Here is a 24,350-nt window from a genome sequence, read left to right on the forward strand (position 1 = left end):
CTCCCGTCTCTCAGGCTCTGTCTTCTAGGTCCAGCCCCCAAGGACAGCACCACCCTATAGAGGCGCTCACCTTGACTACAGAGGTCAGAGCAAGGCAAGGGTGGAGCTCAAATCTGACAGAAATGAGTCTCGTGGTACCACTTTTAACTAAGGAGAGATAGCAGCATTGCAGTTAGGCTGTGGATCTGTTGGACCCAGGACCTTGGGGCTCATTGGGACATTTGCCCCCTTACTCATGGCTCGTGGCATCTTTGTGTGAGTCTCACTCCAGCATATCCATGTGGTGCCATGGAAGCTTTGCCTGATCATGAACAAACTCCACATCAGCCAGGCCACCTTCTCCCCCTGCAGGGCGGTCAGAATCCAGTTCCAGTCATCTCTGCGTCTTGTCTCGGCTTCAAACAGTTACAGTGGCCACAGAGGCCACTTTGACTCTTGTCTAGTGCACCATTCTACTACAGACTGAATGTTTGTGGCCCCCCAGAATTCATGTGTTGAAACCTACCTCCCAACGGGATGGTCTTAGGAGATGGAGACTTTGGGAGGTGATGAGGTCATGAGCATGGGGCCCCCAGGATGGGATTAGTGGTCTTATAGCAGGGACCCAAGAAAGCCCCCTCGCACCTTCCCTGTGTGAGGACACCACGAGAAGACACTGCGTATGAACCAGGAAATGGGGTGTCACCAGACATAGAATCTGCGGGCACCTTGATCTTGGACTTCCAGTCTCCAGACAGTGAGAGACACACGTCTGATGTTTAGAAGCCGCCAAGTCTGTGGAATTCTGCTACAGTAGCCCGAACGAACACCAACAATTTGTAGCTGGATATTTCTGATACTGAACTTCACCTACAGAACATGATCAGGGATGCCGGTGGCTCAGTCGGTTAAGTGTCTAACTCTTGGTTTTGGCTCAGGTCATGATCTCACAGTTCACGGGTTTGAGCCCCACGTTGGGCTCTGTGCTGACAGTGGGGAGCCTGCTTGAGATTCTCTCTCTGCCCCTCCCCCAGTCGCTTTCTCTCTCTTTCTCCATCTCTCTCCCTCAAAATAAGCATTTAAAAAAATGGATCTGTATATAGATATGATATCACAAGGTGGACACACATCATTAATACCTTTTTCCAAATCTATAGAATGCACAACACCAAGAACGAACCCTAACATCCACTATGGACTCTGGGTGATGATGGTGCGTCCGTGTAGGCTCATCAGTTGTAACAGACGTCCCACTCTGGTGGGGATGTTGCATGTGGGGAGGAGGGTTGTTTGGGAAATCTCTATACCTTCCTCTCAATTTTGTTGTGAACCTAAAACTGCTTTAAGAAATAAAGTCTTTAAAAAAAAAAATAGACCTTTATAACCACGAGTTACAATAATGTAGATTTTTTCGTTCTTTTAAGACCCTCTGGAGACAGTTCTAAGAATGAATGAAATGACGTGCTGAAAATACAGAAACCCTCAGAAACAAAAGCATTCCCACGAAGGAAATAAATACAAGACATGTATAGTTGTACGGCAACGGAACAATAACAATGAAAGCGATAGCAATACTTTCTAGAATTCCTAGCCTTAATCTACGTTTAATTGCATCTGTGTAACTTAATATGCTGGTTTTTTTTGAGCTACGACCAAGATCATTTCAAATTGGCAATTTGAAGCCTCAAGTCTGAATGCTCCGGGTTAAAAATATTCCATTCCTCCTAGTCAAAAATAGAAACATCAAATTTGTGTCAGGAATATAGTGGCATTTGAGGACAAAACAGAACTTGGGGGAAAAAATTTAAATCCTTTAAAAAAATTATGCTTCCATGCCGACTCAGTACAATGTTGTGAATATTTAACTTGATCCTCAATTTTGGGCTTGCCACTTCTTAGGCTTTTCTGTAATTTAATTCCCAGGACTGCCTTGATCTGGTGCTCCAATTTCTGATTTTACGCCTATTCAAATTACTTTCCTTCACAATATTTACCTATATTTCAAGATCTCATGAAAATTTTACCTCTTCCAAGAAGACTTCTCTAGCAATTACAGCCGTTTTCCGGCCTCTCTACTGGGTTCGTGTCATGCCGTCTAAAATCTACCTATAGTCCTCCCACCAGAAAGGTGGGCTGCTCTAAGGTAAATCTGTTCTATTAAAGAACAGTCCTATTCTCCGGGACTAATCCAAGGAAAGGATTATAAAGAATCTTGTGTCCTCACAATGCCTAGCACTTTGTGAGACACGGAACTTACCAGACACTTGTCTGGTTTCCAGAAACAGCTTCCCGGAGACCGGTGTGGTTTATGCGGTTCTAATACAGTTTACTCAATCACCCATTTCTGGGTGCTCCACGCGCTGGGTTGCCTCCCGACCACTATTCCTTATCCTTGACTATCTGTCTCTTATGCAGCAGCAAACTCTATTTCTGCACGTTCCCTCGAATTGCAGGCTTGCTAGACAGCAGGCATAGCATGGCTTTTCGCATATACTGACTCCTAAAACCCTTTCAACACGCCCTATATTGCTCCATTAGAAATGAGGAAGCTGAGGAGGACGGGGTGGTCAGCCTCCCAAGACCACTCTGCTGGTAGGTGGTACAGCAGGGGCAAATCGCAGGGACCAGCAGCCCCCAATGCGCAGCACCAGCGGCCAATTCTGCACGGGCAGCTTTCATTTGGATGTGTTGTTGGCGGTTTGCTGCTGCCTTGCATGTGTGCATGAGACGGCGTCCGCTCACTGAACGGGCATCTGGCCCCAATTCTGAGGTCCATAACCTGTGTGGTCTTGGCATGGTTCCTGGCTGCTCTAAAGCTGAGCTCCGGATTGTCCGGGTATGTGATCCTGTTATCTCATTGAAGTATATACACTGTCAAGAGGGACACCGACACGATTTTGTTATTATAATGATTATCACATAGTAAGACCAGAATACGGACATTACTCTTCACGTTTATTGTTGTTTTACATCAGAGATACGGTGTGTGGTGTGTGTGCTCATCTACCAGCTCAATGAATGGCTGTTGATTAGACCACTGGATCTTCATGGAGATGAATTCTGACTAAACAGCACTGTATTATAAGAGAAAGGATCTCGTCCTGAACATTATTTTTTCTTTAGAAAAAAAAAAAAGACACAGATTTGGACGACAAACATAACAAAAGGGGGGGTGTTTTCTTTTTAGCAACCAAATCCTCCTGGAATTGTACCCGCCCCCCACCCCCCCGCGGGGTACTGCTGATTAAGGCAAGGCCCAGGACTAAGTCCCATAAGATGCCTGCCTTCCTGCTCCTGGGATCCCAACGCACCACTCAGAAGGCCTCGCTGCTTCTGGATTCCTGCACCTGTGTTCTCCATCACGAGGAGGTGAGGTCGGGGCTCCGCTTTCTCTCAAAGGCTGATGTGAGTTCTTAGCAAAAAGCTGCACAGAATTGAAAACTGTGCTGGGCATGCTGGCTGCAGGGAACCAATCTGCAAACTGGTGCCACTGTGCCCTGCTCCCCAACTATGTCCTCTCTTCATTTGCTTGTTTTCCACATCAGTCAGACCTATGTTGTACCATTATGACCTGATGGCATCACCATTTCCCCAAACCTGCCAGAACATCCTGGAATATGCTTAAAGCAGTCAGTCCCTCTGTTCCTTGTTGGTTGGCATTCACTTGAGGTGTTTGTGTCAGAGCTGGACTCAATGAGTCGCACTTGCTGATCACAGGGGACATTTTGACAGAAGAAAGGGCCACGGAGGCTCCCCCACACTTCCTTCCTAGAAAAAGCTTTAAGTTAAATGCAGTTGCAGACCCTGGGTGGCCAGAGGCTTAACCCACATGGACCACTTCTTATGACACTAGCATTTACTTGGAAATTCCGAGCAAGGCCCACGTGCAGTGAAATTCATTTCCTCCAGCTCCACCTTCCAAGGCCACACCAGGAGGTGAAGTCGAAACAAGGGAAAAACAGAGCGCGGCAGAAAGGAGAGCTGAAGTGCTGTATAGTCCACAGAGGGGCACGAAGCTTCCTGGGAGCTTTCAAGCATTTTGGGGTCACAGATACTTTACGAGTTGAAGGGAAAGCTCTGTGTTCTCTGCTCTCTTTCTTGACACAGCATTTCGAAACTCATGTGGGAGGATGCCCATGTCCTCTGGTACATGGTGGGTCTGGTTTCAAGGAAACAGCCAGGCTCTTATTGGGAGAATGAGGCGGGTGGGGGCACTGGTCCAGGCGCACCAGCCGCAGAGACATCATGTGGCTCTAACGTGACCCTTTTCTTTAAAGTCTTTGGTGTGGAATCTGAAATGGACCCTGAAGAGAGGTGGGAAAAAGTAGTGTGATGCCCAGTCCTTCTGTTTTTGACACGAAAAGTACGTGCTCAACCCCTACAATACCCATTTCTCCAGATGCAAAGTAAACACGAACACCATCCGCTTCTGAGTCAGGGGTTAAGTCAGAGGTCAGAGCGGACTTATTGGAAGGAAGGAGTCAAAGCAATCAGAAAGTCGAACTTTCATTGGAAGAGTGGTGCTGAATGACAAGCTAACTCTGCGGCGGGATGTATTGCTTTTCAAGAGCCACCATCCTGAGCTGTCACAGGTGCCTCAGTCCATCCAGCTCTGGAGGCTGGAGGTGAAGGTGAAGGTGTTGGCTGGGCTGGTGTCTCCTGGGCCGTCTCTCCTTAGCCTGTGGACGGCCATCTTCTCCCCCCGAGCTCACCCGCTCTTCCGTCCGTGCGTGTCTGTGTCCTGATCTCCTCGAAGGACACCAACCATGTTAGATTAGGGCCCACCGCAAAGACCACATTTTACCTTAATCACCTCTGTAAAAAGCCCATTTCCAAATACCGTCACCTTCTGAGGACCTAGGGGTCAGGGCTTCAACATCCGAATTTGGGGAAGAGGTGGGACTCAACTCAGCTCATTCCAAGTGTGTGTGTCCATATTTGTGTCTCCCTTTCAAACCTTCAGGAAGTAGTATTCAGTTGGAGAGTTTGGGATTGACCCTTCTAAGCCATACATGGTCTTGTGCCGCCATTTAAATAGTTTGCGTTTGTCTTTGAATATCAATTTACAGGATGATGAGAGATCGAGGGCGGCTTTTTGTGGCTCCTCTGAGTCTCCAGCACAGGCCTGGGCACGTGCTAGGTGCTCACTGATCATTCTTACTTAGGCATATCACCGTTCTCTTCCTGAATATTCAAGAGCTACATCTGCCTTGTGTTCCCTGGGTCCTAGACTAATATTCTGGCTAAGAAAACTAGGTTTCCTGAAACCTCAGTCTGTGTTCTGGCTTCTCATGAACTAAGAAGTCCAGAATAGTTGACCAAACCTGACGTCTGATGCAATACTTAAAATGTCAAAAAAGCCTCTAATAAAGACGGGTTTCTACCTGTCTTTTTCTAACCAACACCTGCCTGTCATCAAAATCTCCACAAACACACCCCACAAGAGAGTCTTCATCCCTGGGGACACCTCCTCCCCAAGGGCCCCTCCTTTCTGAGGGTCTTCTCTCCTGCCAATGGTCATGATTTATGGATTTATGTTCACTCCCCTTGGATGTTGGCCCTCTCCCTGTGCTCTCTCACACTTGACCAACTGAGACATCTTTGGGCTCCTTAGAGAAGGACAGAAATAAAACTAAGGGAGACGTCCATAGGCCCAAGCCACTTCATCATCGGAATCTCTCCTTTTTCTTTTAATTTTTTAAAAAAATGTTTGTTTATTTTTGAGAGAGAGAGAGACAGAGTGCATGCAGTGGAGGGGTAGGCAGAGAGGGAGACACAGAATCCGAAACAGACTCCAGGCTCTGAGCTGTCAGCACAGAGACAGACATGGGGCTCGAACTCATGGAGCGCAAAATCATGACCCAAGCCCAAGTTGGACGCCCAACCGATTGAGCCACCCAGGTGCCCCTCATCAAAACCTCTTCTTAAAAATCTGTGTATGGACATTTTTGGTGGAAATGATAAGTGAACAGTCCTTTGAAAAAAGTTAGAAAATATGGACAAAACCCATAGGAGAAAATAGAACCCATTTGTGTTAGCTGAACACAGCAATGACCACCGCTGTTTTGGGGGTGGGGTGTATACTCCAATCTTTGTGGCTGTGACAATGTGGGTAGGCAATGCCCTTTGTCTTTCAAGTCAAATAACCATTTATACACATACCATGACATGATAGTGCCTTGTGTGTTTAACATTTCCAAGTAATTTAAAATACATTTCAACTATGTCAGTGCCTACACCATATTTTATCTTAGTAATATGCCAAAATGATCTGGTCATTCTCTGGATCTTGAACATTTCCGATATGAACAGTTCTGCACAAGTACAGTAAACATCACTGCATGTAGACCATTATAGGTGAGCTGTATTACGAATTGGGATATACTCCTAGCAACAGAGTAGACAGGACACGGATGATTTTGAGCCTATTGCTATAAATTGAGAAATTCCTTCTGGGAATTCTGTATCAACGTAGACTTCGACCAAGAGTGAATGAAACTGTCTACCAGAAACTCTAATAGAAATGGGGTTTATGAAAAGAAAGAAAGGAAGCATTGTTGCAAATTTATTAGGCAAAAAAAAAATCAATCTCAATGTTTTCAAAAATTTGAATTTCTTTTTGTTACTGGAGAGGTTGAGGGGACTTTCCTCTGCTTTTCAGTCTCTACACTTCTTGTTCCCTGAGTAACCCGGGAGCTATTTTGCTGTCAGAAGCAATTCGCCAGTAATCCTTGTAGCATATGGTTCTCTCGCCTCTCATAGACCTCATACTTTTCTTGCAATGAATGTTTTTTGACTTACTGACAGTGTTTGCTTCATCCAAGTGTCCACAAGCTCAGGGTGGCACATGGATATGACCAGCTGGCCAGCGGTAGCTGGGTTATGATTGCTTCTAGGACAAGCCATAAAAATCAGGGAGCAGAGACGAAGGCTTGTGCTTTTGTGATGTCCTTGCCAATCCTAAATATTAATCAAATCTGCCTGCGTCTTGCTGGTAATTTCTTCCATTGATTTTTCCTCTTGGAAGGTCCTCTTCTCTTCTTGACAGAGTTAAACGTTCCTCGATTTTTTTTTAATTGTTATTTTTAGGGTTTCGGCTTTTTATATATTCCATCTAATTCCTTTTTAATTTATTTTTAAATATGGTCTGGATTAAGGGTCTGAATTGATTTTTTTTCCCACCAAGTAAGCCTACAATTTTTTCAACATCATTTATTGAATTAATTATCTTTCTTTGTTACCCACTAAGTTTTTCTCCGTTAGCGTTTGCTTCTGGGATAGCTAATCTCTTCTAGTGATGAAAATACCCACCTTTCTGCTGGTGCCGCGGAATGTTCTTTCCTGAGGCTCTAAGAGGGCTGGCTCTCCCCATCACTCACTCATATTCTTCTATTTGTTTTTCTTGAAGCTTCCTTGGAAACTTGGGTTTCACCTGTGAGTCATTCCCTCGTCTGTGACTATGGCTCTGCCTTCTGACAACACATGGGAAAAATTCTGGCTGAGCGCTGATAGAAAACAAGGTCTCTGGGCGGAGGGGGACCGTCCTGGGTTGCATGAAGGCCCTGGCTGGGGGACGTCAGAACCACCACTCTGGGGGCCCTGCTGTCCAGTCGATTCTGAGCACCCATGGCAACTGGATCTGTACCGCGACGCTTCTGTTTATGTGGCAGGTTTCCCGCCGACTGCCCCCAAACAGTCCTGCCCTGTGTCCCCTGGGTCTTGTCATGTTCCTTAAGCTCATCTAATTACTCCGGGCTGTCTCCTGCCTCCGGCCCAGTGCCGTCCAGTGGGAGCCCCCACAGTGGTGGACGGCCCTATAATGTGTGCTGTGCCGAATGGGAGCCGCTAGCCACATGTGGCCAGAGGGCACTTGAAATCCGCTAATGCAACCGAATGTCACTTGCTCTAATGTCAACTGTTTAAATTTCAACAAGCACACGAGACGAGTGGACACCACGCGGGGAGACGCGGTATGAAGCCGGCCCCCATCCCAGCCACACTGCCTTGTCTCCACACAGAGCCGTCCACACACAACTCCAGCCACTTGTGGCCACGGTCACCGGGTCGCAAGGGTGGGCCGAGTCCCGCGGTGGCGTGACGGGAGCGGCTCTCCTGTGGAGCCGGGCAGAGTCCCAGGTTCGGCTGGCCAAAGCGTGACGACCTTTCCGGGCATGGCGAGGGCGCTAACTGAAGGCAGGTGGTGAAGAAGGCTCCTCTCGTGCCCGACCGACTCACGGGCGCCAACGAACGCAGGAGTCCTCGTCCCATGCTGCCCATGGGCGCCCAGACCATCTCCACCCCGCGTCTCTCGCCACCTCACCTCTCACTGCCCCAAGCACCCTGAGGCCTTCACCCGTCTCTCTGCTAAACCAGAGATGCTCATCTTCACCCGATGGACGCTTCCCATTCCCTCCTTGAGGTGCCATCGAGCCAGGGCGGGGTGGTGCCGATGCCGCGCTCTCCCTCCCTTTGCCCTGCCTCCCTGGCAGTCCCCTCTCTGTGACTTTCACAGACTGCCCTAGGTGCCATGCTGCTCCCACCATCTCCTCATGTGGTCTCAACGCACCCCACATCTGCCTCCCCTACCTCGAAATCTGGCCCTGAATGTCGGCTACCAATACTTCCAGCCAAAAGTCCAGCATGTGTCTCCAAGGACAGAGTCTGCCCTGGGTGCTCCCAACATCCAGGGGCCATGGGGACTCCCTGACTCTTTGTCTTACATGTGGGCCCGTCCTGGGTCCCCATCGTCTCTGCCTCACATCTGGACTCATCCTGGGTCCCTGTCCTCTCTGCCTCACATCTGGGCTCGTCCTGGGTCCCCACCCTCTCTGTGTCACATCTGGACCCATTGTGCATGTGCTGTCCTGGGTGGTCACCCTCCTGCTCAGGCTCATAGCCCTGTGTCTGAGCAAACAGGCATGTCCTTCCTGCCTCCAGGGTTTCCGGCTCCGCGGCCGGAATGGGTTTTAACCTCCATCCTCACTTCAAGTCCCTCAGAAGTTTCCTGCTGCATTTAGGAAAAGAAACAGACTTCTCCGCGTGGCTGGGGGCCCTGTAGGATCGGTCCTTCCTCCACGGCACCTGCTCTTGCCTCTGCTGTCAGGACCGGCCGGTCCCCCGCCCCCCCCCCCCCAACCTCCTCCAAAATGCCTGCCCTCAGCAGGTCCTGTATCAAGGTTCCAACCCCCCGCCGCCCTCACCCTCAAGCTAGTGTTCCTCCCAGACAGGCTGGTCCCTGAGGACCCCGCCTCCACGACCCAGGGAAGGACAATCTTTCTTTTTTACCCCTGAGATGTGGTTTGGTTTGATTCAGACACAAGCAGCCTCTGACAATGACAGCGTAGTTTTCTTTTTAAATATTCACGGAATCTTCACAGGATCCTAAAATACCTGAGATGTGCGTAATCCGGAACGTATTTTGACAAGATGGTGGCATTTACAAGAAAAGGTTTTCCAGTCTGATGGGACTTGGTGAGGCAATTCCCTCTGAGACGTACTGAGTCACCATGGGCACTCACTCACGTGGCCACTCATACACCTGCCGTCTCCAGGGCCCCCTCTGCAGGGGCGGGGCCGCCCGCCTGCGGGCCAGCTCAGGCTCCGCCCCACCGGGGAGTGAGAGAGCATCCAACTTCCCAGGGAGGAAGTGTTGTCTGACGTGAGGTGTCAATGACTCTTCTGAGGAAAATCAGGTAGAAAGTAAAATCATTCAGCACTTGGACGGAAGTGCTATGGATTCTAAGCCCGGGGGTTTCCGCTGCACGAGCGACCCCAGTCTTGTGTTCTGAACCCTCGTTTCAGATTCTACGTGGAAAGACGTCATTACCGTAATCGAGGAGGCAGACTACATATGTAAAGGATATATACGCATGTGTATAATGTGCATACGTGTCTCTACGTGTGCACACAGAAGAAACGCAGTTAACAGTACAATCACAAATAGTGGTCGTCATTCACTGCACTCAGACGCGCTCGGTCCATGTATAAAGAGCTGCTTATTTCTGGCAAAAAAAAAAAAAAAAGGCAGGGAGGGACCCACTGATATGCCCGTAAAAACTCTTTCGGGTCACTGAAATATATCGGACGTAAAGCAATTTAAAAATGGTCTCACGTTTTAAATTTTACAAGGGAATCTTCTCACCGTGTGAATTCCGAAATCTTAAGTTCCCCTCAGCTTATTCGGGGGAAAATGAAGGCAGTGTACTAACCTCCACATTTCCTGGGTTTGAGGTCAACAGAAGTATGTTAGTTAAAACGTAACAATGCGTGTTCTAATCAAAATTCCTATGACACCCTTGGGTCCATCTGAAATCGGGTCCTTCCTTTCCAGGCGGACTTTAACAGACAACCAAATGAGCTCTTATGAGAAGAGGGGCGACAGGCGTGGACGCTGGCCTGCCTACCAAGAGGTAGCTCATGAGGGCGCATTTGCAGGGGGGTAGGTTGAAAGGGACCCGAGGGAGCTCTGTTGACTGATCTTCATTCAGACACCAGGTCTACCCTGGGACAGCTTCGCAGAACCCCAGGGCACAGAGGACTCCCTCCCTCTGCATTCAGCCTGGTCTGAGATGCGGTGCAGGAGGGACCACAAGCCCTGCCGCGGGCACATCACGGGCTCCTGGGCCTGCCACCCTGTGCCTGAAGCGTCCGCGTTGCCAAAGTCCTGCAGGGAGAGTTCTCATTTAAGGTGCAAGTAAATCAGCTCGGGGCTAAACATATTTTAGAATGTCAGCCTGCTTATTTGGTCCACGGAATGAGAAATGCAAGATTCTCAGAAAATGCCATGTCTCGCTTGGACTTTGTCCTGGAATGTGGGATGGAACACAGGCTGGATCACCCCGGAGCATGGGCGGGGGTGAAAAGAGGAAGTCTGAGCAGGAGCAATCAGTGAATTCTGAGACACCGTGTTTCACCAGGTTTCCTTGGTCCTTATTGACCGTGCCTGTGAGAATTAGAACGATCAGACTATATTGTCACAGATCCATAAAAGCCAGGGGGTGTGGAGTCTTAAATAATAAGAACTTTTTCGGAATGCCCAACTGCACAAATACCTCCCACAAAAAAAAAAAAAAAGAAAGAAAGAAACGAAATGAAACGAAAGGCAAGAAAAGAAAAGAAACGCAATGAAAAGGAAAGAAAAGAAACTAAAAGGAAAGAAATGAAAAGAAACTAAAAGAAAGGAAACGAAAAGGAAAGAAAAGGAAAGGAATGAAAAGAAATGAAACGAAACTAAACGAAACGAAAAGAAAAAAAGAAAAGAAAAAAGAAAAAAACTGACCTACCCCTTCGATGCCTTAAGAACCCTGAGTCAGAGGAACCAAACATGAAAGATCAGTAAGAAAGAGGCCGTCCCCGCTCAGGGAGGCTGGCTGTGGCCGAGCGAGCGGCCTGAGACCCCAGCTCAGCGACCCCGTCCTGCTTGGAGACTTTCCCGGGGGGAAAAGCCTCACCTGTGAACTTAACGCCTGCATTCAGCATTGGCCAACCTCGATGGCGGGTGAATGGGTGCTGACACCTGGCTGGGCACCCTGCCACGTCCTCAAGCCTCCTCCACGCGTGCCCTGCACCCGCCACAGCCTCCCCTGGGAGCTGTCGCGAAACGCAGAGCTTCGGCCAGCCGGGCCTGGGGGGCCGGCCTCTGCTTGTGGCCCCGAGCTGGCCCAGTCGTGTGCTCTTAGACAGATGAGAGGCCCCTGCCTCCAGCAGATCCCACCAGCCCGTTCAACGCACATTCGACACATGTCTCTATTGATAAGATGATTTTCCAGTGGAGATTACTGCTATTTATTGACTTGTTTTCGTTTGCTCACTCATATTTTCCTTCATTATGATGCCAGCCACTGGGCTCACCAGGAATGGGGAGAGGGACCCTCCGCCCGACCCCATCTCACAGGCGGCCCTTGGGAGGGGGCCTTACGGTGCAAAGGGGGCTGGTGTCTAGCAAATGCAAAAGCTCATGCAAGCCCAGAACAGAAGCAACACCTGTGCACGGAAGAGCGCTGTCCCTACATTGCTGCTTCCTTAGAAATAACCGTGATTAAAACCTGCTCTTTCCGGGGGCGCCTGGGTGGCTCAGTCGGTTAAGCGTCCGACTTCAGCTCAGGTCACGATCTCGCGGTCCGTGAGTTCGAGCCCCTCAGGTCACGATCTCGCGATCTCGCGGTCCTGAGTTCGAGCCCCGCGTCGGGCTCTGGGCTGATGGCTCAGAGCCTGGAGCCTGCTTCCAATTCTGTGTCTCCCTCTCTCTCTCTGCCCCTCCCCCGTTCATGCTCTGTCTCTCTCTGTCCCAAAAATAAATAAACGTTGAAAAAAAAAATTTTAAAAAAAAAAAAATTTTTAAAAAAACAAACCTGCTCTTCCCGAAGCACACTTTCCTTTTTAGGTTAAGAAACTACAAAATCGCACCCATTGGAGCTCTCTGTTGGTGCCACGGGGACTGCCTTCTGTGCTGTTCGACCCCGGGGTTCATGAGCGAGAGGCTCTTCTGCTGGCCGAGATTTCTGGATTCAGATGCTCCCCACATTTCTGGACCAACATGTTTTGTCACTGCTGAGGCAGAGAGTGGTGCATTTTACCTTCCAGTCAAAAGTCCTGTCTCTGCTCATTTATTCCTCTTGTGTTTCTCTGCTACATAAACAGTCCAACTTTGTCGCTAAATTGGCTGTTTTGAGAAACATCACTTAATTTTTAATTAATTAATTTTAATTTTATCTATTTTTATATTGATTAATATTTTCATTTATTTGTCAATTTTTATCTTGATTCATGAATTAATTAATTTTAATGTTATTTATTCATTTTTATATTGATTAATGGATCAATTAATTTTAGAGAGAGAGCGTGAGTTGGAGAGAGGGGATTGGGAGAGACAGAGAGAGAGAGAGAGAGAGCGAATCTTAAGCAACCTCCAAGCGCAGCACGGAACCCGATGTGGGGCTCAATCCCACAACCCTAGGATCACGATCTGAGCCGAAATCAAGAGTCGGACGCTCAACGGACAGAGCCACCCAGGCGCCCCAAGACACCACTTTAGAAATGAGTATTTCTTTTATTTTATAATCATTTTATGCACACTTAATTGTAATAGTCTTAATGATTTGGAAGTGAATTTGGTTGGCCATGGAATTAAAAGGGGAAGACTGTCCGATGACTGCACATTTATACTGATGTTGCTTTATTATGAGCTACTGCATACACAGTGTGCTTCCTGCTCAGTTCCTCTGGAGACATTTAAAAAAATTTTTTAATGGTTGTTTATTTTTGAGAGAGACAGAGTATGAGCAGGGGAGGGGCAGAGAGAGGGGGAGACACAGAATCCGAAGCAGGCTCCAGGCTCCGAGCTGTCAGCACAGAGCCCGACGCGGGGCTCGAACTCACAAACTGCGAGATCGTGACCTGAGCCGAAGTCGGCCGCTCAGCCGACTGAGCTGGGCGCCCCTTGAGACATCGTTAAGTAGAGACAGAAAGGACTCTCGTGCGAGCCTGGATTTGGACTTGCTCTCCCTGCCTCTTTTGGGACTTGAAGCAGATTTGGTTACAGGATGCAACCGATTTAAGCCTCTTAGACTTGACAGAAAACCACATTGCTACTCTCTCCCACTTGTGCCCGTGGGATTTTCCCCACTCGGCCGTGGGAGAACCACGTCTTCGGGGAAGAACAGAGGAGCCGCTCTGTATGACTCGGGAGCCCACGAGGTGGCTGCCGGTCCCCTTCCCAGCAGGTGTCAGTGCCAGAGCTTCCGCGAGCCCTCCCGCGCGTGGCTGGACGGCCAGAGCCGGGGTCTGCCTGTTTGCGGGTGAGCTCGAGTGGGTGGCTGAGGCCTGCACCAGGCAGCAGAGGTCCAAGGCGGGACGCTCGTGAGCGTGGACGGGTTGGTGAAACTCGGCAGGACGCTGAGCAAACACATCTGGGACAGAGGAGCCCGAGTCTGCGAAGGGGGCTGGGGGGGCAACCGTGGGTCCCAGTGACCTGTTAAGGCAGAACTCGCGTCTGCGACCCGCTTCCACGGCCAGCAGGAGTGAAGGAGGAGAGGGGCTGAGCTCATCGGCAACGTCAGCAGAGACAACCACATCTGCCTCCAACACAAACTGCTCCGGCAGCCTGCGCACACGGGTCCCGCCCCCCGACGTCTTCCTCCTGTCCGCCCTCAGCACCCCCGCCCCCCACATCTACTCGGAGCGGGAACTTCACCCAGGTCGAAAGCACGCAGGGGCGCCTGGGTGGCTCTGTCGGTTGAGCGTCCGGCTTCGGCTCAGGTCACGATCTCGCGGTCCGTGAGTTCGAGCCCCGCGTCGGGCTGTGTGCTGACGGCTCGGAGCCTGGAGCCTGCTTCCGATTCTGTGTCTGCCTCTCTTTCTGCTTCTCCCCCACTCATGCTCTGTCTCTCTCTGTCTCAAAAATAAATAAACATTAAAAAAAAACAAGAAAGAAAGAAAGCACGTGGGATTTTGATCTCAAGATCCTGAGCTCGGGCTCCGGCTTCGGGTTTTCAAGCCACGGAAGCCTGACGGCTGTGTAAGTAACCCCGGAATCGAACGCCAGTACCCCTTCTGTAAAATCGCAACAACCATAAATGTCCTCCTACGTCAGAGTTGTATGAGGACCAGACACAATCACGGGTGTGAGTGTCTTAGGAACTCTGCAAAACCGTTCAGACGCTCGTGGTTGGTGGTGACCAGCGGGCAAGCGGGGGCAGCAGGGGGGGCACGGGAGCACTCAGAGGCACTCGGGGCCGGGTCATAGAGAAAGGTGCTGTCAGTAACGGGAGACTTGCTCCATCAGGACGTAAGCCTGGAGCGGAGGAATGTAAGCCCTGGTTGACGTTTAGGATTTCTTAATTTCCAAATTCACTTCTTTGGAACCTTGAACCTGTGTGGCTGGGCCACTCGCATTCATGGCTGGAGATGGGAACCAGCTCTTACTTTCCAGTGATTAGAGTTCTGCTGGGGAACTCTGGGCGTCAGGGCGACACAGGCATCCTAAAAACGCTGTCATTGTTCCAGACCACACAGCCCCCGAAAGACGGCGGTTCCAGGAAGAAGCTGGACAAACGGCACTCACAGTGTCTTGGAATTTATTCCCAGATAGACTAACTTCTTAATCCCAGAAACGGTGTGATGCATGTCACGTGCGTGAGACACGCTTGTATCTGACTTGCGATGCCAAGTCCGATCTTGCCGTGGTCACCGTGAGGGCAGGGACGACAATGTTAATGCAGTTTCACGCACCCTCCCAGGCACCATCACCAAGGGCCTTCTGTTTTCCGCATCTTCCTTCTCTGGTGCGCCCTGGGACCCCCTGTGCGTCAGCGTGGTTTTTCCAGAGTAGAAGGCTTCACGTCCTCCCTTCTTATTTAGGACTTGGACGTGTAGGGGCTGCGACTGTATTCAGGGGGTTTTGCAAACCGGGAGAGCATACATGGAGCGCTGTGTTGCAAATCCCTGCCACGCGTGAACAGGGACACGGCGTGAGGTAAGCGTCAACGCCATCCAGAAGGCCCCTCATCTGGCCGAGGAGAGAGAGGTCCCAAAGGAAGGAGGTGACCTGTCATCTTGCCGGCATCTTCCAATGACTGTGCTGGTGAATCTGGTCTCTGTGTTTCACAATTCACCGGCGGACTCTCTCACTCTACGAGGGACACTGGGTACTATAAATCCCTGTTTATTTGGAGTGAGTGATGTACAGAAACTCACCAGGAAACTGTTGACACGGGTGGACACCACGTTGCCCGTTCTCCTCCTTGGAAAGGATCCCAGCTTCTGAACAAGTGAGGCAAACTTAGGAGGTGACGTGGAAACATGGCGGATGCAGGCTGGGGGGTGTTACAATGCCTAGTGTCTGCAGGTGCCACAGACACGTGACGAGGGGACAAAGTGCCACCGATCTGCAGCCACCGATCCACAACTGTCCCTGTTGGTCTGCTCACCTTATGCCGCACCAGCCATTGTTTTGACCGGCCGGTTTTGGGCACATCAAGGAAGACCCTTCGGGCTGCAATTTGGAGAAACCCACCCCGAGCTGGACGGAAGCCTGCAGGAAGCACATCAGCTCACACAACGCAACAGCCTAGGGCGGTTCCCGGGTCCCGGATGCCAGCTGGCTCCGAGGGCACGTTCTGGTCTCCGCTCTCCAGTCCTGAGTCCCTTCCTGCCTGACTTGCCCCTCACCACGCTCTCCACCCACCTGTCCCCGTGGCCCTGCGTGGACAGAGCCCCCAGAGCGGTGCCATCACAGTGGCAAGGAGCATGGGGTACAAAGCAGCCACCAAAGAGCAAAGGGTCCAAAGGGAGCTGTGCTCCCCCTCGGGACGGCTTTCCCAGCGACAAAGTGGTGGAAGGAGAAAGGGAAACCACGTTTTAGAAAAGTAAGCTCCTTCTGCCAGGGCCTTGCATCCACTTTCAGCACGCAGGTCCTGCCTTAAAGTGAGCCATGGGCCGGGGCGCCTGGGGGCTCAGTCGGTTAAGCATCCGACTTCAGCTCAGGTCATGGTCTTGTGGTTCATGGGTTCGAGCCCCGCACTGGGCTCTGTGCTGACAGCTCGGAGCCTGGAGCCTGCTTCAGAGTCTGTGTCTCCCTCTCTCTCTGTCTGCCCCTCACCTGCTCACACTGTCTCTCTTTCTCTCTCTCTAAATAAATGTAAAAAAAAAAAAAAAAAAAAAAAAAAAAACTAAAAAGTAAGCCATAGATTGCAGCAGGTACACCTGAGGGGGCTTCTGGAAGGACTCCCCTGCCCTCCATTTTCTCCTTCATGGGCCTCCCACAGTGTCCCAAACATCCACTATTGGGGAAAACAGGGCAATTTGTTACAAACCACAGAAGCTAACTGTCGACGTCGGTGCTCCATCTTGGATGGGTTTCACGGATTAGCCCTCTAACGTGTAAAGACTCAGAACAAGCCTTGAAAGGCAGAAGTGGGACAAAGGTAGGTGGATATCTACGCAGCTAACAGACAGCTGCCCTAGCCAGTTGCATTTGATCAGTGCGCCACCCGAGCAACGAGACCAGGGAGTGCCAGGGCTTAGGTGGCTTGCTCTGCGTCTGGGTGGTAAGACTGTGGCAGAGACTTAAAATCCTGGATTCTACTCGGTCCCTGTCAACTGCACTGTGTGTCAGAAAGCCAAAAGGAGAATCTCAGGACACAGAGGTGAGGTGAAGAAATATGAACACAGGCTGTCTTGCTTTCTTAGTTCACCCAGGACCACACAGCAGAGCCACATGGTCTCCTGCAGCTTCCCTGGTGCAGACGGGCCCCAAACCCAACGGAAAGAACGACACAATGGGCCTCTTCACGGGGAGGAGGAGAGCCCCCCTGCTGGGGACGTAGAGAACCTTACATCCAGGGAGATCTTTACTAAGAACTGGTAGTTGTAGTTTTTAATTTGTTTTAAAACTACTGGGGCCCAGGGGCGCCTGGGGGGCTCAGTCGGTGAAGCATCCGACTTCGGCTCATGGTCCGTGAGTTCGAGCGCCGCGTTGGGCTCTGTGCCGACAGCTCAGAGCCTGGAGCTTGCTTCCGATTCTGTGTCGCCCTTTCTCTCTGCCCCTCCCCTGCTCATGCTCTGTCTCGAAAATAAATAAACATTAAAAAAAAAAATTAAAACTACTGGGGCCCAGAGAATAAAGCCTTCACACAGTGCACTCACATAACTCTGGGAGCTGCTCATGTTTTTATAAGAAATATGCCAGTGATACCCCATCCTGGCAACGGAGAAAGTTCGGTTACGAATACCTGCTTGTTGAAAAACATCCACTGTGCTCAGCAGAAAAGGTGCGTCTTTTTGTTCTAATCGGTGTCAGCCTCTGGTCCATAAAAAGTAACAATATATAAAAAGTGTCATAGATTTGGCTCCAGAACCTTAATTAATTTGGTCCATTTTGGAGTAGGTGACAAGGCTTTTTTTCTTCATAAACCTTCATTGATCCTCTTAAAATAGCGCTGACACAGTGCAAGTAATTCAAATTGATGGCAGGGAGAGTCCTAGCCCAGGTTGAGATTTCTGGAACGACGCAGGCTGTAATCGGCATTAATCCACTTGGATTTAATGATCCCCACATGCAGTAACAGTAAACAAACCCAGGCGTTGCCTTTTATTGGGGAATTAATGTAAGGAGCACAGACTTTTCAAGTCATTTTTCTTGGTCTGGCATTAGGAGCCCTCGGCCGGGCTCAAGGACACACACACACATACACACACACACACACACACACGCACACACACACGCATGCACCCAAGTTTGAGAAAGGCAGCCTAGATCTTCACAAAACAAAGCAAACCCACAATACAGAGCCTTAAGCTTTGACTCCAAGTGAGCGAGGTCAAGGACTTGCCCTTCTGATGTCTGAGTGCTGTCCTGAGCCCTGTGTCTTGCTGGGGGGGTGGGGAGGGGTCCCTCATGGGGATGCCCTGAGCCATGCCCTGGGGAGCCGGGGTAATGCCTCCCACACCAGGCTCAGGGATGTGCCCGTGTTCCCATCCTCCCTCACCCGCTATCTTTTCTGGAAATGTTTTAAGCCAAGTCTAAGAGTTCACATGCTTTCATGTTCATTGTAGATAAAGACCCGCCCACCCCCACCCATGTCATCACACGCCATTATTACACTTGACCAAATATTCAGCATTCTTAATATTATCCCATATGATGCCAATTTAATAGTATCCCCCAACATCCCCGTCACTCCGTTTCAACAATATGAACACAGGCCAACTTGTTTGACCGACAAATCCCACATAATCCTTTTTTTCAGTCCTCAGTAATATTTTGAAGGAAATCTCAGAGTTGCTATCATTTCATGTGTAAGTAAGCACTTCAGACTGTCTCTGAAAGGATAACTACAATACTAGGATCAATAATCACAATAACTGGCGATAACTCAATTCCACTAAATACGTATTACATTTAAATGCATAATTCAAATCACCTAACGGTAAGCCTATGTTTGTATATGCATGTGTCTATGTGCCTGTGTCTACGAATATGTATATATCTGGTTGACTTGTCAAAATCGGAATCCAGCACATTCCAAACATTACATTTGGCTCACAAATCTCTTAAATCTCATTAATCTCCTGGCTCTTCCTCCTTTTATTTATTTTTTTTAATTTGCAATAAATTGGATTCCTTCTCCTGTAGAGTTTCCCACACTCTGGATTCTGGTGCCTGATGCCTGTGATGTGCGCTCCCTTTCTCGGAAACTTGCAAGCTCTTGTGATGTGGTAGAAAGATCTACATCTTTCCGTGCAAGAGACCAGGCTGCCACTAGCTCATACGGTCCTTGAACACCCGGAGTGTAGCTTCTGTGACGGAGGAAATGAATTCTTATTTTAGTGTCATTTAATTTAATTTAAATTAATGCAAATTTAAAAACTGATACTCTGTTCAGTCATTGGAAAACCTTCAAGTACGACTGGAACAGCTTTGATATGTGAACCTACTTTTTTAACTGTAAATTTTATAAAATCCAATGGAAATTTCGCAACCCAAGTTAAGATTTCGTTCGTGTAAGTGTAAAACATACACCAGGTTTCAAAGACTTCGTATGAAAAAAAAGAACGTACAGTATCTCATCGATCTTTCTTCCACTGATAAGACTATGAATTTAAAACATTTTGGATGCATCAAATTAAATAATAAATACTCAAAATTAATTCTCGTGTTTTAGCCCATTTAAGGTACTTGCTCGAAAATGTAAGGTTTCATCTGGCTCTCACTGTATTTCTACCGAGCAGCACTGATGGAGAGACAGAATGAGACGGAGACTGGCTTTGGGGAGAGAACGGTCTGCAGGCTGTATGCCACCCACAACATCACACAGACACCCAGGATTCTGCTGGTTTCCCTCTGTGTTGCATTGGGCGAGCCTTCTGCACATCCTTCTCCACCCTCTGTCACCTCTTCACCTCGTGGTTTGGACAGCACCGATGACTCCTACCTTGATTTGGGGGTCATTACAGGTTAGCAAACTGTGATAGTCTCGTTCTCTGATTCTGTTGCCCAAGTTTCTTGTATAAAGCACTTACCTTTTTTCCTTTTGTTTTTTTAACCCAGAAGCACAATTCATACAGTAAAGTGGGACAAATGCCTGTGTTGTACCCTATATTGACTAGTTTTCAGAATAATAGTATAGTCTGGAAGAAGCGGTGAAAATATTCCTCCTTTCATGTTCTGTCTCAGTGTGTAGATGGCGTTCGCATTGTGCTCGCGTGGATCTGGGTGATCAGATGTGCTGTGATCAAGCGTGGTTACTACCTCTGTGGTGCTCGACGTGCCTCCGTGCGGCCAGTGGGAATCCTTGTACCCTGGCTTCCGATTCTTTTTGTCATGACCCTAGTCATTCAGAAAGACTTGTCACTTTCTGGAACAAGCAGCTGGTCTAGGATCATGCTTATGTGTCCTGCCGAGACCTGGAAGTAGCATTTTCTTCAAGGAGAACTTGCTCCTTTTAGGGGGGAAGGGTAATTAGAGATCATAATTAGGATGCCAGTGGTGCTGATTGTTTCTGGGTGAGGTGTTATTTCTAGACTTTTCTGATGGACAGAGCTAGTGAACGTGTTTATTTTTAAGGAGAAAATGCATCATGGGTACATACTTATAACTTTGGTGTACATTTAGGATTACAAGTTTGAATATAGGGAAGCAGGGAAGCCTTAAGCCATTATCCAGCAGCTCCCACAGTCATGCAGAGATCAGAAGACTTTTCCCTAAGTACGAATATCCTACTTACATCTCGATGGCACTTTCTTTTTTTTTTTTAATTCTTTTAATGTAATCTTTATTTATTTTTGAGAGAGAGACAGCGTGTGAGCAGGAGAGGAGCAGAGAGAGAGAGGGAGACACAGAATCTGAAGCAGGCTCCAGGCTCCGAGCTGTCAGCACAGAGCCCGACGCGGGGCTCCAACTCACAAACTGTGAGATCATGACCTGAGCTCAACTCGGACGCTCAACTAACTGAGCCACCCAGGTGCCCCTCAATGGCACTTTCTTAATGGCAAACCTGATTTTCCATATTAAGCCATGTTAATTGGCATTTCACTGGTTTTAAATCTTATAGTCCGGTATGAAGGTGTGTGTTTTTGTTTTATCGGACTTAGAAGCATGAAGTATTTATAGCTAGCTCAGAATTTGTGTACAATTATACAACACCATCAGTTGTTTAAATCAGCACTGTGAGTCCATGAAAACTCTTACCTCCTTCAAATGCATGTTTGCACGACCCAAGTTGGAGAAATAAAGAGCTACAGAACTCATTTCTAGCTATACTCGGTTGAACTTAGAACTGCATTTTCAGAAACAACAAACTTTACCAAAGAAAAATGTAGTCTAGTAAGCAGAACTGTCCACGTGATCATACAATTACTTGTCTAACGAGCATCAACTGAGATGTTACCGCGTGCCACACGCTGGAGGTACCAAGGCTCCGATGAATACGATCGTGGGACAGGGGTCTGTACAGAGTGCCATGGACACACATCTTACTGGCGAAAAGACTGGGTTCAAAAGATAAGTCGTGTTTAGTGGGCGACCACAATAGGAAGCGTTCTCCACACACACCGAGCATAGACACAACATGAAGACATCATCACCCAATGACTCAGGCGAGCAGATCATACAAATTAATCCCCCTTCTGAATCTCCACTGAAAAGCCCACAGAGGAAAGAGCAGAAGCCACTTATGTCCTTGAGAAATGATAATATTTCATGACATTAGAAGACTGGGCTGAAATACAAAATGCCAAAATGAGATATGAACAATGGCTACTCCACCGAAGGGGACTTTGAAGATTTCTAATAAATATGCAAATACGAAGTCAGAGTCGCTTCTAGACGTCACCAACACCAGCACAAGGCAAGACTTGAAGTCAGCAGAGAATGTCAGTTGTCTGGATTCCAATTAAATGGAATTAATGAAGCCATTTGCATACCCAGTCAGTCCAACACTATGAGTATTTTCGTCAAGTAAGAAACGGTCCTAGCGGACAGGACAGTTCCCTGATTGAGGGGGTCTGTGCACAGAAGAGCACCACAGTCATTGTCCTCATTAGGACATGGGCTGGGTGAATACTCTTGTATTCAAAATGCTCTAACACCAGGAATTGTAACACACAAGCCCAAAACAGATGTAGCCCAATGATAAAAGAGATTTATTTTATCCATGGGGAAAACCTCCCTGTCACCTTCTCCGTTGGGAGATGAAACTATCGGCAGCCTATTGAGGCATGGGGACACCCTACAGAAAGGAAATCTGTTTAACTTTGCTAAACCCCGGTCTTTCTCACACTTTTAGATCATGGACTTTCATCCTTACTATTTTTAATCCTACTTACTTACACCTACACCTTTAGGAAACGTAGATCGAATGTGTAACCTGTTGTCTTCAGTGAGGTACTGAGAAAACACTACAGGCTACCTTTCAGTGTGGACGCCCAGCTTGGCATCAATGTCTTGCTGAGCTCATTCCTTTTGCTGAAGTATATTAGCCATAAAATGGATTAACTCCTTTTATAGTGACTGGAAAGTGATCTCACCACAGTAAAAAACAATCTTAATTAGTGTGATGTTCTTTATGTACATATAACTGTACATATGCATATACTTTTCAGTGTCACGCACACACACATATACACGTGCATACGTGAATAATATATTTTGATGTCTATTAATGCGTGTGTGATACTGTGGAATAAATTTAGGATCTTCTGAAAGATTTAAAGTAAATTTATTAATATTGTAACAGCTGTACTTCTCTTTGAAAATGTTATTGTTTGTTGTTTTAAGAGAAACCGCATTTGCTACATATATAAAAATCTCATAAAATCTCAGACAGAGTGAGATTACACCATTCCAACTAGGAATTTCCCGAGGAACTTTGGTGCTTCTCATAAAAACATTTCACTTGAATAACTGAACATATCCAGTGTTTGGAGGGAGCAGAGAAATCAGAACTTTCACACTTTACTGGTAGGATTATAAACGAGTATAAACTTTTTTGTAAGAGAGATTTGGAAACATCACCAAATTTTGAAATGCGTATAAAACTCTGACACAGACAGCACATTGCTAGCCCTCTGTCCTGCTAACGAACTTACACAAACACAGAAAAGATCGACGGACGAGGATATGAGAGACACTTGTCTTTTTCTTCTGCTCCAGCCACGCACCAGAACCTTCTTCCTCTCTCTGGGGAAATACCCAGTGTCTAAGTCTTGGTGGGGACAGAGCCCATGATCAGTATAGAGGCTGGAGATTCCAGGTGTCCCCTTTCCAGTGGTCATCCGTCCCCCCCCACCCCAGGATCGTCCCACGAAGTCACTGCATGAGACAATGATCAAGGCTGAGATGGTTACTTGCATGCATCAGCTTGACTGGACTGAGGGAGGCCCGAATAACTGGCAATAAAACATTATTTCTGGGTGTGTCTGTGAGGGTCTTTCTGGAAAAGATCAGCATGTGAATCTGTGGACTAATAAAGACGACCGCCTCCCCGCGCCAGAGGGCATGAACAGAACCCAAAGCAGAGGATGGGCAAATAGTGTCTCTGCTTGAGCTGCAACCCCTTTCCTCTGCCCTCAAGAGTCAGTGCATTTGGACTCGGACTGGCTCTCCTGGCTCCCGGCTCTCAGACGACAGGTCAGCCTCCACAACCACATGAGCGATTCCCTACACAATCTATGTCCCTTTGTCTCTGTCTCTCTTTTTTTCCCTCTCTGTCTCTCTCTCTCTTATTGATTCCGTTCCCCTGGAGAGCGCGAATAATACGTTCACCGGTATTTATTTCCGTGAAGGTGAGCAGATTCATTGTAGGTCCTGCCTGAAACCCGGCCTACTAGAGATGAAAACCTCAGCAGCGGGACAGCGCAGAAGAGCGGAATTGCTTTTTTCACGGCATCCTGCCAAATCCGGTTTGTTTAACACCCCATCTGGCAGATTTGGTCTTCTCAGAGAATCCCCGTGTGGGATTCCACTCACGGAGGAGGTAACTGACAAGTCTTTGGCGGAAGGTAATGGTCGGGTCTGCCTGGTGTGAAGACGGGGTATGCAAAGGCCTCACAAGCCCCCTGCCCCAAAGTGCTGACTACAAACGTGGGGCTTCATTCATTTGCTTTAAGCCAAACCGGAGCACATCTTCTTATGACTCCTTAATCCCTTCACCGCAACCACCCCCTCACCACACATGGACACACATGCCTCAGCAAGGATTATAAATTAAGCCTTGTTCGCCATTTACTTCTGTGCATGGGTTTGTTTGTTTTTTTAACGTACCTTTTTCTAAAACTAGAATGGAAAGTGAAAGAATGTGATCTACCCTGGGCTCGGCCCGTGGAGGTTCAACCTGTCTACCAAGAGTGAGGAACAAATACACATGAAGGATACA

Source organism: Lynx canadensis, chromosome B4, assembly GCF_007474595.2.
Source record: "Lynx canadensis isolate LIC74 chromosome B4, mLynCan4.pri.v2, whole genome shotgun sequence".
Lineage (NCBI taxonomy): Eukaryota > Metazoa > Chordata > Mammalia > Carnivora > Felidae > Lynx > Lynx canadensis.